This window comes from Arachis ipaensis, chromosome B9 (assembly GCF_059453495.1).
Source record: "Arachis ipaensis isolate K30076 ecotype BB chromosome B9, ASM5945349v1, whole genome shotgun sequence".
Taxonomy (NCBI): domain Eukaryota; kingdom Viridiplantae; phylum Streptophyta; class Magnoliopsida; order Fabales; family Fabaceae; genus Arachis; species Arachis ipaensis.
Genome location: NC_142444.1, coordinates 112,411,537 through 112,426,972, shown reverse-complemented (window position 1 = coordinate 112,426,972; position 15,436 = coordinate 112,411,537). Strand labels below are relative to the sequence as shown.

General features: G+C 40.7%; 1 non-coding gene across 1 annotated transcript; it reads right to left on the bottom strand.

Moving 5' to 3' along the window:
- Positions 1-4,083: 4,083 nt before the first annotated feature.
- Positions 4,084-4,190, bottom strand: LOC148545938 (small nucleolar RNA R71). The gene has a single exon (XR_015901420.1). It is a non-coding gene; the product is annotated as a small nucleolar RNA R71 (small nucleolar RNA).
- Between the last annotated feature and the right edge of the window lie 11,246 nt (positions 4,191-15,436).

Genomic DNA, 15,436 nt, shown 5'->3' with positions numbered 1-15,436 from the left:
ATTTCTGGCATGGAAGACAAGATTTACAAAACGCAGCAGCGTCTCTGAAAAGAGTAGGCCACCAGAATCCACAGTCTAAGATCTTTCTAGCTGTTCTTTGAGGGCCAAAATGTCCTCCACTCTCAGATGAGTGACAGGCCTCTAAAATGGACTGGAATTCTGATTGAGGCACACAACGTCTAATTATCTGGTCAGCGCCACATCTCAATAAATATGGGTCATCCCATATATAATATTTAGACTCGCTTTTCAGCTTGTCTCTTTGATGCTTAGAAAAGTTTGGAGGAAATGTGCAGCTTACTAAATAATTAGCAACAGGTGCATACCAAGGGACTACCTCGGATACTGCTTGCAGGTTATCAAAAGGAAAATTATCATCTATAGGAGTAGAATCATCCTTAATATGTTCAAGGCGACTCAAGTGGTCTGCTACTAAATTCTGATTACCACTCCTATCCTTTATTTCTAAATCAAATTCTTGTAACAGCAGTATCCAACGTATAAGTCTTGGTTTGGACTCCTTTTTAGCTAATAGATACTTTAAAGCTGCATGGTCCGAATACACTACTACTCTAGTACCAAGTAAATAAGCTCGGAATTTGTCCAAAGCAAAGACAATAGCAAGAAGCTCTTTCTCAGTAGTAGTATAATTAGACTGGGCAGTGTCTAAAGTCTTAGACGCATAGGCAATAACAAAAGGATCCTTACCTTTACACTGAGCCAGCGCTGCTCCTACTGCATGGTTGGAAGCATCGCACATGATTTTAAACGGCTGGCTCCAGTCTGGTCCTCTCACAATTGGAGCTTGAGTTAGAGCAGTCTTCAGCTTATCAAACACTCGTTTGCAATCCTCACTCAACTCGAACTCAATATCCTTCTGCAGTAATCTGGATAAGGGAAGTGCCACCTTACTAAAGTCTGATGCCAGGGTATCTTGGCCAGTTTTACTAACCTTTTCTTTACTATTTTTAAGGTAGTTTCATGCATTTCCTTAGGAAATAAGCTAGTTTTGGGTAGATATTCACTTACACCTTGATTCAAGCATACATTGTGCATTTTACATTATTTCATGAGGATTCTACATGAGTTTAGTGACAAATTATATGCTGCATTGCCCATGACTTGGACTAGAACTTTGATGCGCTCTATTGCTTGATTTCAGGACCAAAAGAAGTAAGGAATGGGAGGTAACTTGCAAAGTTAATGAGAAAAGTGATTGCCAATAACGCTCTCGAAGCCATCATTGACCACGTTAAGAGTCACGTTAACTAAGTTAACGAGAACTCTAACATGGAGAGGGGAAGCTGAGCCAACGTTAGTGACACTTAACATTGTCACTAACGTTGGCAAATGCTCATAAGTGGCCACGTTAGAGTCCACGTTAACTTAGTTAACGTGGCCTCTAACGTTAGAAGGGGGGAGAAACGCCAACGTTAGTGACATTCAACATTGTCACTAACGTTGGCCTAAGTTGAAATATACCACGTTAACTCCCACGTTAACTTGGTTAACGTGGGAGCTAACGTAAGAAGCAAGAGTGGTCGACAACGTTAGTGACACCCAACATTGTCACTAACGTTGGAAGCAACCACACAACCCCCCAAGGAGCCACGTTAACCTGCACGTTAACTTAGTTAACGTGGAAGCTAACGTTGATGAGTGAAAGAATGGCCAATGTTAGTGACACTCAACATTGTCACTAACGTTGGGGATGGCTAAGCATGGCCACGTTAGAAGCCACGTTAACCTAGTTAACGTGGACTCTAACGTGAGACATAGGGGCACCTTGGAACGTTAGTGACAATGTTGAGTGTCACTAACGTTCTCGAAGGATGGCAAGCCCATGTTAAAGAGCCACGTTAACTAAGTTAACGTGGGCTCTAACGTGGGAACAAAGGGGGCTTTTCAAAGTTATTGGGAATGTTAAGTCTCAATAACGTGTGCGAAGGACTTAGAGGCAACGTTAGTGGCAATGTTTATGCCACTAACGTTGAAGTTAACGTGGCTTTTACTTAGGAACGTTAGTGAGAAAGTTGATTGTCACTAACGTTCTCGAACTCATATTTTCACTAAACGTTAACACCCCTAACGTCCTGAGCTAAAGTCTCTGCCCACTTCACATTTTCTCTCTGCAAGTAAAGCCAAGCCCAAATGAAGAAGAGAACTGCTTCAAACTCAAGATCCAAAGGCCCAAGACTTGAAGAGCCAACTAGAAGCTGAGAAAAGTAGTATATATAGGAGTAGCTTTGAATTGTTTAGGAGTGCTGGAAGTTGGGGGAAAAGAGAACTACTCTCTGTATTTTACCTTCTCTGCATTTTCTAGTTTTATGATGTATTCTCCATCTTTGTTTTCATTTTCTAGAGCTATGAACAACTAAACCCCTTTCATTGGGTTAGGGAGCTCTGTTGTAGTTTGATGGATCAATACTAATTTTCATTATTCTTCTTCTATCTTTTCTCTTGATTTTACTTGAAAGCTTTCGATCTTCATCCAATTGGGTAGTTATCTTGGAAAAGAAGCTATTCAAACTTGGGTCTCTTCTGAACCTTGAAAGAGGAATAAAGAGATCAAGCTAGAAATGCTTTCTCATGCTGGACCAAATTGGGTTTGGATGGGTATGTGACTATAACCATCTCAATACTTGATTTGGGAAATGCATGTGGTATAATCAGTGACCATACTTCATCTCTTCTCATGAGCAATTGACCAAGGAATTGGCTATTGATCAAGATTTGAGAGATTGAATATGTAATTCAATCAATTAAGATTGCCAAGGAGATCAATGAGTGCATTGATTGAGGAAGAGATGAAAATGAACTTGATCCGGAGAATTGCAACATCTCCTAAGCCCAATGAACTCCCCATCTCTGATCTTATCCATTCTCTTTAATTTCTGCTATTTACTTTTATGAGCAAATCCCCCATTCCTATTTACAATTCTGCAATTTACTTTCAGTCATTTACTTCCAATCCTTTAATTCTAGCATTTACTTTTCTGTTATTTACATTCCCACCATTTTATTTTCTGCAACTCTCAACCCAAATTCTGGATTCGCTCAACTAGAACATTCTTCTAATTAAAGTTGCTTGATCAATCAATCCCTGTGGGATTCGGCCTCACTCTATTGTGAGTTTTTACTTGACGACAAATTCGGTACACTTGCCGAAGGAAATTTGTTGAGAGACAGTTTCCACCCGCATCAAGTTTATGGCTCCGTTGCCGGAGATTGATTGTGCATCAACAATGATTAAATTGAAAGATCACTAGATTGAGCATTTTTATTTTGTGAATTTCATTTTCTGTTTGAGTGATTTACTTTCTGTTTTAGTTAAACTTCTTCCCTTCCCCCTCTACTCTTTGTTTTTCTTTGTTATTTTCAATTCTGTTTGCTAACCCACTAACTGTTTGATATATTGCATCACCCACAACTAACAGTAATTCTGACAAAAATACTTTCTGCACATATCTTTTCTTGCTTACACTTGATGGTTGTATGACAGGGAGAAGAAGCGGGGCTTCAACTTCCTTCGATTCTGAACCTGAGAGGACCTTCCTTAGATTAAGGAGGGAGGCAAGAGGAAAGAAAGTGGTTGGTGCTGAGGAAGAGGAGGAATTCTTTGAACCAAACATGGAACACAACATGGAAAACCATCATGAAGAAGAGGATCACAACCATGGGGGAGGAGGTAGAACAAATCATGCTGGGGAGGATAGAAGAGTTTTGGGCTCTTACATCAATCCAAACCCAGGAAATTGTGGAAGTAGCATCCAAAAGCCAACAATCCATGCCAACAACTTTGAACTTAAACCACAGCTCATCACCCTTGTTCAGAACAACTGTTCGTTTGGAGGAGGTGTCCAAGAAGACCCCAATCAACATCTAACCACCTTCCTGAGGATATATGACACAGTGAAGTCTAATGGTGTTCATCCTGACACCTATAGACTGCTCTTGTTTCCATTCTCACTTAAGGACAAGGCAGCCAAGTGGCTAGAATCTTTCCCAAGGGAAAGCTTGACAACTTGGGAAGACGTGGTGAATAAATTCTTAGCAAGATTTTACCCTCCTCAATGAATCAATAGGCTGAGAGCTGAGGTCCAAACTTTCAGGCAACAAGATGGTGAGACTCTATATGAAGCATGGGAGAGGTTTAAAGACCTAACAAGGAGGTGCCCACCAGATATGTTCAACGAATGGGTGCAGCTGCACATTTTCTATGAAAAGGCTTTCTTATGAGTCAAAGAAGGCCGTAGACCATTCATCCGGAGGATCTTTGAACAAGAAGAAAACTATTGAGGAAGCCATAGATGTTATTGAAACAGTAGCAGAGAATGACTACTTCTATGCTTCCGAAAGAGGGAACACAAGAGGAGTAATGGAGCTAAACAATGTAGATGCTCTGTTGGCCCAAAACAAGCTCATTACCCAGCAGCTGGCTGACCTCACCAAGAAGATGGAGAGGAACCAAGTAGCAGCAATCTCCACTTCATCAACAACCCAAGAAGGAGTGAATAAAGAAGTAGAGGGTAGTCAGGAGTAAGCCAACTACATTGGGAATTCACCAAGGCAAAACTATGATCTATACTCCAAGACCTACAACCCTGGATGGAAAAACCACCCAAACTTTGGGTGGGGAAGTCAGCAAGATCAAAACCAAGACCAGAGACGTTACAACTCCAACAACAATGCAGCTCACCAACAATTCACACAGAGGACATCTCAACACCCCCACAACAACACTTCTCCATACGCTTAGCAAAACCAAAACAGCACATCTGCTCCGAATCACCCATCAATTGATGACAAGCTCTCTAAGATTGAAACCTTACTTGAAGGAATATGTCAAGAGATTCAAGAAAATAAGGTGTTCAAAGAGGAGGTGCGAGCCAATATTAAGAACCAGGGAGAGACCATTAGAAAGCTGGAATTCCAGGTGGGATGTTTAGCTGAGAAGATTCCCAAACCGAATAGCTTCCCAAGTGACACAGAGAAAAACCCCAAAGGAGAAGCAAAGAAACTAAGATGGGAAGATTGCAAAATGGTCACTACAAGTGATCAAGAGACTGAATACAAGCATGGCAAACCTTTCGAACAACCTGATGATAACTCAACAAAGGAGGAGGATAGAGATCACCAAGAACCAGAAATCTCACAACAAGAGCTACTGAAGCTCTATGCACCTTTCCCTCAACTGCTCAATGGTGCTGTGGGAAAGAGAATATACTCAAGGTTCCTAGACTTATTTGCATCTCTGCATATAAACATACCATTCATCAAGGAAATTCAACGAATGCTTGTATTCATCAAGTATATGAAGGGACTTCTTCCCAGGAAAAGCTCACTCAAAGGAGGCCAGACTATAGTGATGAACAAGGAATGTAGTGACCTTATTCAACCTGAGTTGCCTACAAAAAGAAGAGACCCAGGGAGTTTTCACATCCCTTGTGCCATAGGTGAAACTATGTTCGATAGAGCACTATGTGATTTGGGGGCCAGCATCAACTTACTGCCCTTATCCCTGATGAAGAGGTTGCAGATCAATGAGATAATGCCAACAGATGTAATCATCAGACTGGCTGACAAAACTCAAAAGCAAGCAATAGGAGTGGTGGAAAATGTGTTGCTAAAGGTTGGGAAATACTTTCTCCCAACAGACTTTGTCATCCTGGACATGGAAGAGAGTCACACTCACCCAATCATATTGGGAAGACCATTCCTAGCTACGGCCAGAGCACTTATCGATGTAGAGAAAGGGGAGCTAATATTGAGAATCCATGATGAACGACTCAGCTTCAATGTTTTCAAACTCTCACAAGAAACAGATCAAGAGGACAAGGAACTAAGCACAAATGATAATGAGACACTGAAAGAGGAGACAAGCACTGAAGCACAGCCAGTTCATTCTGAGATCCCCTTAATTGATAAACAAGGAAAACAACAATTGCCACAGCTCAAGGAAAAGTTGGAGGAACCTAAACCTCTAGAGGCAGGTGAAGACAGCAACACAACTCCTTTAGAAAAAGAGGTCACAAAGGGGAAGGCAACCTCAAAAGAAACAAAGAAGAAGGTACCAAGGAGGTGGAAGAACAAGAAGATCCCTACGGAAGACTTCTCTCCAGGGGATAGAGTTGTCTCAGCTTACTTCCCAGATATTCCCCCTAATCTCCCACTGTACCATCTCAGTTACCTAAGGTTTTCACTATCAACAGAGTTCTTTCCCTGGAACATGTGGAGATCATTGATCCAACCAATGGATATAAGTCCACAGCAAGAGGGGAGGACTTTAAGCACTACCAACCACCCTGATGAGGGAAAAACGTCAAGCTAGTGACGCTAAAGAAGCGCTTCATGGGAGGCAACCCATGTTTTATATGTTTTTAAAATAGTGAATAAATCAATGTTTATGAATTTCAACCCAAACTTGACAAACACTTGGTGAAATCTTTATCATGCAGTATATAGTAAAGAATAAGTTTGGTGTTCAAAGAAGAACTCTTGGAGCTTTGAACAAAACTTTTCATCACAGTGCTCCAAACTAAGTTTGGTGTCACCCCAAGGTGCCATCAATCTGCCTATAAGGATACACAAATAGTTGGCTAGTTGAAATTCATAAATATACAAACTCTTTTTCTTCTCTTTATTATTCTAGCCGTAGAGTTGATTTTTATGATATTAATTTCCTTATTTTAAATCTTTATAGGAAAAAGGAAAAGGGGAGTGATTGGACAGTTAAACAAAGAAGGTTTGGACACCACAAAAGGAGGGACTACACACTTGTTCCGAAAAGGGAATGCATTGGAAAATGTTGCCATGCAACATTGGAAAAATAGGACCAGCAAAGCTCGAACAAAGGAGAGTGTGTATTCTTCCGGGAGGATACCGAGCCAAGCGAGCGAAGCTGGATAGATGTGTGGGACAGAGGGAAGACCAAGGGGTTCAGCAGATGAACGAGTGATTAATACTGCTAGAGGTATCTTGTTCGACTTCTACTTGCATTTGAGAAGTATATCCTTAGCTTTCTCTCGTCTGAGCCAGGATCACGAATTCCAGGAAGCAATCAACTTACAGAGAACTAAGAACAACGACTACGCCCCCTACGATTGTTTCGATTTCTGCCACTACTTTTTGAGTATCCCACTCCTCTATTGGTTGAATTCATTCAATAAAGTGAAATAAAAGAAAAGAGGGAACGAGACATCACAATGAGATCTTTATAAAAGACCGAGCAATCTCATTCATAAAGTGATGATCCTTGTCTTTTATCCATGCATCACCCCAACCGTCCATCAAGTAACCACCCCATCAATCCACACCCTCCATTCTCTCACAACTTCTCTATATAAACGACCCTTGTTCCGTACCCACCTTTATTGTCATTACCCACTCTTCACCACTCTCCATTTCGGTACAAGACACTCCCTACCTCATTAAAAACCTTTTTCCACCTCACTCTCTTCATTGCAATAAAACCCTAAACAACCAAAAATCTCCACAACTTTGCCACCTTTACATATTAACTATCATTCATGGCGTCTTCGGGCTCTGAAAGAAGGAAGGGAAAGGAACCCATGGAAGAACACCCATATGATGAAAAGAGATTTAGAAGCTTGCATCATGCATTGCAATACAGGTGGATGGTTGATAAGGAAATCATTTATGAGCTGGGATTTCAAGTTAAAAAGACTGAGTGCCCCGAAATCACAGAGAAGATAGAAAGGAGAAGATGGGAGCTCCTCACTGACCCGGTCATTAAGGTGAATGCAAACCTCATAAGATAATTTTATGCAAATGCGGTTCGATATGATAAGAAGGATGAGTCCTATACAAGCTTTGTGAGAGGAAAGATGGTGGACTTTGATCCCATGAGTGTCATGAGGGCATTGAAGCTACGGTCTATACAGTTTGAAGAAGAAAGCTATCACTCAAGATTGGACAACCCCAATTATGACCAGATTCTGCAAGATATTTGTGTACCAGGAGCTGACTGGGAAAGGGGTGCGAGAAATAAACCAAAGTTCATCAAGAGAACAGATCTCACTCCTGAAGCCAAGGGGTGATTTGAGCTAGTGAGAAGGTCTATTCTCCCAGCTGCAAATAACTCGGAGGTGAATGTCAAGAGAGCCACAATGGTGCACTGTATACTGAAGGGAGGAGAAATCAAGGTTCATGAACTCATAGCTGAAGGTATTAGAAAAATGGCAGAGAAAAGCGACTCAAGAGGAACGTTAGGTTACCCCAGCACTATTTACCGAATATGCAAGAAAGCTGGGGTGGTTTTTGAAGATGAGAACCCCGTGTGGATAAAGGAAGGCATCCCAATAACTGTACGAAGGATGAATGCTGCAGCATCCCCTTTGCCTCAGCGGAAGCAAAGGAAGAGGACAGCCCCTCAAGTAGTGGAAGGACAAGTCTTAGAGGGTCAAGCACAACAGACCTTGGACATGCACCAATTGCAGGAAGCCATTGATGGCTTGTCTAGACAATATTTGGAAAGCCAAGGAACACAGAAAGAGCTTCAACTACAGATGATGGGGCAGCAAGAGGAAGCACTCTCAAGATGGATGACTCAGCAAGGTGAGTGGCAAAGGCAAATCATGGAACAGCAACTAAGTCAAGGACAACAATGGGGAGAAACATTCAATAGGATGGAACAAAGGCAAAACGAGCAACAAGAATCCATCTAGAGGATAATGATGGGAAGCAGAAGCTGGTGAATTAAAAATTTATTAAAATGGTTACGTTGCAAGTATAGTTCTTAACTCACCGAAAATCTGCCTATCAATTTAGAAATATGTCACAGAGAGTTTAAATTAAAATTACTGGGAGTTTTAAGTCCCAGGTCATCTCCCAACGAGTTGCAGAAAAGTGTGCTGTTTTATTAATCAGATGTTCCAAGAAGTTGAGCTAAGTAAATTGGAATTTAAATTGAGAAATTTTAAATAATATAAATAAAAGCCTTGACTGGGAATTGATTAGTTAGAATCTCTATCATTGATGGAGTGATTTTTAAGATTGATTTATAATTAACGGTTACTCTGTTTGGTTATCCTTTACTAGGTAAGGGAAAGTCAAACAAGTTGGACTGCCAGATCTATTCACGAGTTACAACCCACTTAGTTCAAAGGGATTGGCGTTGGTGACAGGATAGCAATCCAACATTTAACCCAACTATAAATTTCTCCTTCAATCCTTCCAACTCAAGAATTCCTTTTAATCAACTCCCTATCAAGTAATGAAACTACTCACGCATTGTAAATAAAGAATCCATGGCACATGAAAGGGAATTAAAAGAAGACATGATTATTGGAATTGAAATTGAATTAAAGAGAAATAATCCTTGCATTAATTAATCATAAAAGTATCTGAATGACAAAATTGAACATAACAAAGAACATGGAAGAATAAAACCAAGTTAAGAGAACAAACTAGAGTGATGAAGTCTTAATGAGGAAATAACTCTTCTCAATGTTCCAATGCTAAGACCAATTGAAAATTTAAAATTCTAAAAACTACCGAGAAAAACCTAAGAGAGTGAAAAAACTAGATCTAAAACTACTGAATGAATGTCTGTGTTGTTTCTGCATATTCTCTGACTCTAGTCTGCTGTTCCGGGCCAAAAACTGGGCCGAAATAAGGTCCAAAATCGCCCCCATCAAATTCTGCAGATTATACAGATCGCACATGTCACGCGATCGCGTCGTCCATGCGGACGCGTCGCTTGCGCTTTTTCCTTTCCACGCGTTCGCGTCGTCCATGCTACCGCGTCGCTTGCGCTTTCCAATCCGCGCAAGCCATGCGGTCGCGTCACTGCGAATTGTGCTCCTTTGCGCGGTCGCGTGAGCCATGCGACCGCGTCACTTCTCGCTGGTTATCTCCTCAAATTCTTGTGTTCCTTCCATTTTTGCTAGCTTCCTCTCCAATCTCCATCTCGTTCATGCCCTATAAGGCCTGAAACACTTGACACACAGATCACGGCATCGAATGGAATAAAGGAGAATTAAAAGTAAATAATTAAAGTCTCTAGGAAGCAATTTTCAAACATGTACTAAATTTAGGAAGGAAATCTAAATGCATGCTAAATTGATGAATAAGTGGGCAAGGATCATGACAAAACCACACAATTAAACACAATATAAACCATAAAATAGTGGTTATCAACCTCCCCACACTTAAACATTAGCATGTCCTCATGCTAAATTGAAGGAGACAAGGAAATAAGTATGAACATGCAGAAACTCATGAAATGCAATGCAATCCTACGTATATAAATAAATGCAACTATATGATTATTGTCCACTTGATCAAAAGTAAATAAGCCTTTCAAAACAGTTACAAATCAAATTCCACTAATTCTATCATTATACAATAAAACCAATAAAAGTGCAAGAAGATAGCTTATGAAAGCAGGAAACATGAAAATTCAAGCATTGAACCCTCAACGATAATGTATGTACGCTCTAATCTCTAGTGTATAGGGTAATCACTCAATTCTTTTCTAGTCATGTTTTCTAACTTTTGTTTTTTTCTTAACCAATCAACAACAGTTAATATACCAATGCAAACATCATGAGGTCTTTTCAGGGTTGTAATGGGGCCAAGGTGCAGGTAAGGATATACATATGGCTAAGTGAGCTTTATAAATTGAATCTTTAATTAACCTAAGCTCTCACCTAATATACATATATTCTATATACTTTTAAATTCATGCTTAGCTACCCATAATTCCCTTTTTCAACCCATACTCATGTTTCAACTTTGTATTTTAATTCTATCATATGTGCATTGATCTTTGAATTCTGAATTTAACATTGGGGTAATTTTGTTCCCTTATTTATTGTTTTTTTTGAATAAATAAAGCTTATCAACGCACATAGATTTTTTATTCTTATAGTTTCACATGAATAGGTATCCAAATTCCCTTTAAATTTTCATGACACATCCCCTTAACAATTTTTGTTTCCACAATTTCCCATACTTAACTAGTACACATAAATCTATCTTAAGCTAACCAAAGATTCAATTTGGGATATGCAATTGTTTTTTTTTCAGCTTAAGGTTAGTAATGTGGTAAAATATAGAACAAATGCGGTTTTAAAGGCTCAAAGTGGTTAACAAGGGTAATTGAAAAGGGTAGGCTTGATTTGGATAAGTGAGTTTAAACAAATAATGGCGTCAATCATGTGCAAGCATGTAAATATAATAAATATTGGACATATAAGATAAAACAAAATATAGATTACAATCATAGAGAAGTAAACACACAAGAATAAAATGATTATGGTTAAATAGTGTAAACATACATAAAGGCTCAAATCTTTCACAGGTTGTGTGTTCTTTAGCTCAAACATCATGTTCCAAATACAACTCAAGCAGATTTATCATAAAAATTTTGAAAAATTAGTGAAATTTTATTCCAAAGATAGATTTTTAAAAGAAACTTATTGTCTTTTCAATCAAGTAAAACATGCATGCAACTATTCTAACCTATGCAATTTATTCTATTCTATAAAAGAAAGAAAAATCTAACTAAAATATCCTAATTATTGGTGCCAGAGAAGAGAATTTACCTCCGGAAGTCAGGTACTGACCGACCTCCCCACACTTAAGGCTTTGCACCGTCCTCGGTGCCATCTGTCAGGAACAGGGGTGGGCTGGTGGCAGTATCTCCACAGTCGGGATCATCATGGCTCCCAGTGCTGGTAAAAGAAGTGGAGTCCGGGGTGTCTGAGTCTCTGAAGCGTCCCTTGAGTAGCTCCTTGAGGTGTTTGAATCGGCGCTCGTTACGGCACTTTCTCATCTTAGCTTTCAGTTCATGCCGATCCAATTTTTCAAGTATCTGCTGGAGCAATTTCTCGGTTGTAGATGCTTGTGGTTTTGAAGAAGGAATATCTTCAACTGGCTCAGTAGGCTGGCTTGTAGTGGCTGCTGAAAGTCTGAGGTATTTCCCGTGAGGGACATATTGAGCATCCCGTGGAAGCATGGCTTTGGTGTCCCCAGCTCTGTAGGAGACTCCGGCTGCTGAGAAAAGATCTGAGACCAAGGCGGGAAAAGGTAAGTTGCCCGTGATTTGTACGTGCTCCATAGCATTCCGGATGTATCTTGAAAGATTCAGAGGTTGGTCTGTAAGGATGCACCATAGTAGAACAGCCATGTCTGCAGTGAAGGAGGACTCATGAGTGCTCGGAAAGACGTAATGGGACATGATCTGTGGCCATACGCGAGCCTCCAAGGTAAGTGCAGAAGCCAAGATTCCCTTAGGGCGGGAACGGTGGTATCCGTAGATCCAACGGCTGCCAGGTAAAGTGATGACTCCGAGAATGGAGTCCCAGTCAAATTGGTATCTCTGGTGCTGAAGGGTGGCTTCTTGAAAAGCGTCCATTCCTGCAGGAATAGGGGGAAGACTCAGAACTTGCTGAATGGCTTCTTCTGTGATGGGGACTTACTTCTGCCGGACATAAACAGACTGCAGGGTTGGCATGTAGAAGTTGGAGTAGAACTCAACTACCCAAGAAAGATTGACCTGCCTTGGTTGTTTCCGTAGGAAACCCCATTGTCTTCGCTCAATTTGCGGCTCAACAAAGGTGGCAATATTGGACGGGAGGGTAAGAAGGTATTCATTGTTATAGTTCCTTTCTGCCAGGATGGAGAACATCTGCTCACAGTAGCGATTGGAAAATCGCGCAGCGTCCTTTGCTGGAAAGGCTTTCTCCTTTTCGTCAACCTTTATTATCCTCTTGACTCGTTTTGTTGAGGGCTTGACTGCGGTTGAAGAGGGCTCTACCACTAATGCTCTTTTAGTTCCTCTTCTTGCTGGTGGTCTGGAAGTTGCTTTCTCCTTTCCTTTCTTGGTGGCCATCCTGAAAGAAGGGAAGAGAAAGAAAATTAAATGCAAAGAGAGATACAGCAAGGAAGGAAACGGAAAAGAGGGTGAATGATGCACAGTAAAATGTAGATGACATTAACACATGCTCTCGAGTACATATGAAAAGCCATCAATGGGAAATAGCTAGTGCATAAAAAGACAAGTGAATGCAAGGTGTTTATTGGCATGCTAGCAAAGGGCATGAGTAGCATAGACCAAGCATTACTTTGTAACAAACCATCACGTTTGTATTGACAATTGAATTCAATTAATAAAATAATAGGGGAAAGTTGTGAAAAGCAAGCATTGAATAGTATAGGAACATAGAGAAGTGCATAATGCCACATGGACTTTTTCACAAACACATAGCATGCATGTTAAACAAGATGTAAAAAGTATGAAATTGAACATGCAAGCAATCCCCTAAAATAATAATAATAATTGTCAAATAAATTGTAACAAGTCACAAGCATATAGTGAGGGATAATGACTCAAAAAATTTCTAACACCATGTAAAAAGGGAAAAGAAGAATAAAGAAAATAAAAGTTTGAAAAGAAAAAAAAAGAAAAAGAAAATAATAATATATACATAATATAATAAGAATGATAGAAAAGAGAAGAAGGAAGAAGAAGGTAAAACCTTCTTAATGGAGGAGAGAGAGAGAGAGTGAGATAGAAAGGAGAAGGGGGAAAGAAGAAAGAAGGAAGAAGGAGGGAAAAGAAAAATTAGGATTTGGAGGAAAGAAAGATAAGATAATTTGGCAATTGAGGATTAGCTGTGCGGCACATGCGACGCGGCCGCCTGGGGCATGGGTTCGCATGGGGGCACGTCAGGGAAGGGGACGCGATCGCATCGGTCTCGCGGTCGCATGACCTATGTTGCACTACTGGCGCGAGTGCAGCCTCGCTCCAGCACAACTCTCTGTTCGATTCATTTCAATTGCCAAAATTGGGTAACGCGATCGCGTGGGTCATGCAATCGCGTGAGTGCGCGGCAGAAAATAATTGACGCGGTCGCGTGACAAGGATTGTGCTTCCAGCACCAATCCAGCACCACTCTCGCACAATATAGCATTGTGCACCCTTTTACGTCGAAAATGCAGGGCACGCGGCCGCGTGAGGCACGCGGTCGCGTGGGAGGCCATGATTTCCATGCGACGCGGTCACGTGGAGTAATTTGTGCCATTGGCATGACTCCAGTGCTCCTCCTGCGTAACTTTCTGTTCATTTTTATTTTTCTTTACTCCTCCTGCCACGCGGACGCGTCGCTGGTGCGATCGCGTCGCGCGGCGAAAATATATATATATATATATATATTTTTTTTTTTCTAAGGAAAGATAAAGACATGTAATTGAAAGAGCACGGAAGCACTAATAAAGAGAAGAGTTATTAAAGAAGAAAAACTAAAAGTGAAGAAAAGAACAATCATACCGCGGTGGGTTGTCTCCCACCAAGCACTTTGCTTTTACGTCCGTAAGTTGGACGCTCCACTAGCTCAATCTGCTGCTATGTGGGGATCTTCCAAGTGGAAGATCTCAAGCTCCTTATTTCTCTGCACCTTCTCACCATGGTACAGCTTTAGGCGGTGTCCATTAACCTTAATAAGTTTAGAACTTGAAGGATGGCTTAGGTGATAAACTTCGTACGGTTCAGCCTTCTCTATTCTGTATGGACCTTCCCATTTTGATCTCAACTTACCGGGCATGAGCCTCAGTCGAGATTTGTAAAGGATAACAAAATCTCCAGGTTGGAACTCTCTCTTCTTGATGTTTTGATCATGCACAGCTTTCATCTTTTCCTTGTATATTCTGGAGTTCTCATAAGCTTCTAGGCGAAGGTTCTCCAGTTCCTGTAGTTGCAACTTTCTTTCAGTTCCGGCTTTCTCAATTTCCATGTTACACTCTTTAACTGCCCAGAAGGCTCTGTGTTCGATTTCAACTGGAAGATGGCAAGCTTTTCCATAAACTAAGCGAAAGGGACTCATCCCAATGGGTGTCTTGTATGCTGTTCTATATGCCCACAGTGCATCTTTTAGTCTAGTGCTCCAGTCTTTTCTATGAGGCTTTACTATCTTCTGCAGGATACGCTTAATTTCTCTGTTTGACACCTCGGCTTGCCCATTAGTTTGGGGATGGTAAGCTGTTGCAACTTTATGGATTATCCCAAGCTTCTTCATCAATCCTGTTAGTCTCCTGTTACAAAAATGGGTGCCTTGATCGCTCACGATCGCTCGTGGTGATCCAAAGCAGCATATAATATGGTTTCTCACAAAGGATACAACAGTGTTAGCATCATCAGTGCGGGTAGGAATTGCTTCCACCCATTTGGAAACATAATCCACAGCTAACAATATATAAAAATATCCACTAGAATTTGGAAATGGACCCATGAAGTCAATGCCCCAGACATCAAAAATTTCACAGAAAAGTATATATTGTTGAGGCATCTCATCCCTCTTGGATATGTTACCAAATTTCTGGCATGGGTGACAAGATTTACAAAACTCAGCAGCATCTCTAAAAAGAGCAGGCCACCAGAATCCGCAGTCTAAGATCTTTCTAGCTGTTCTTT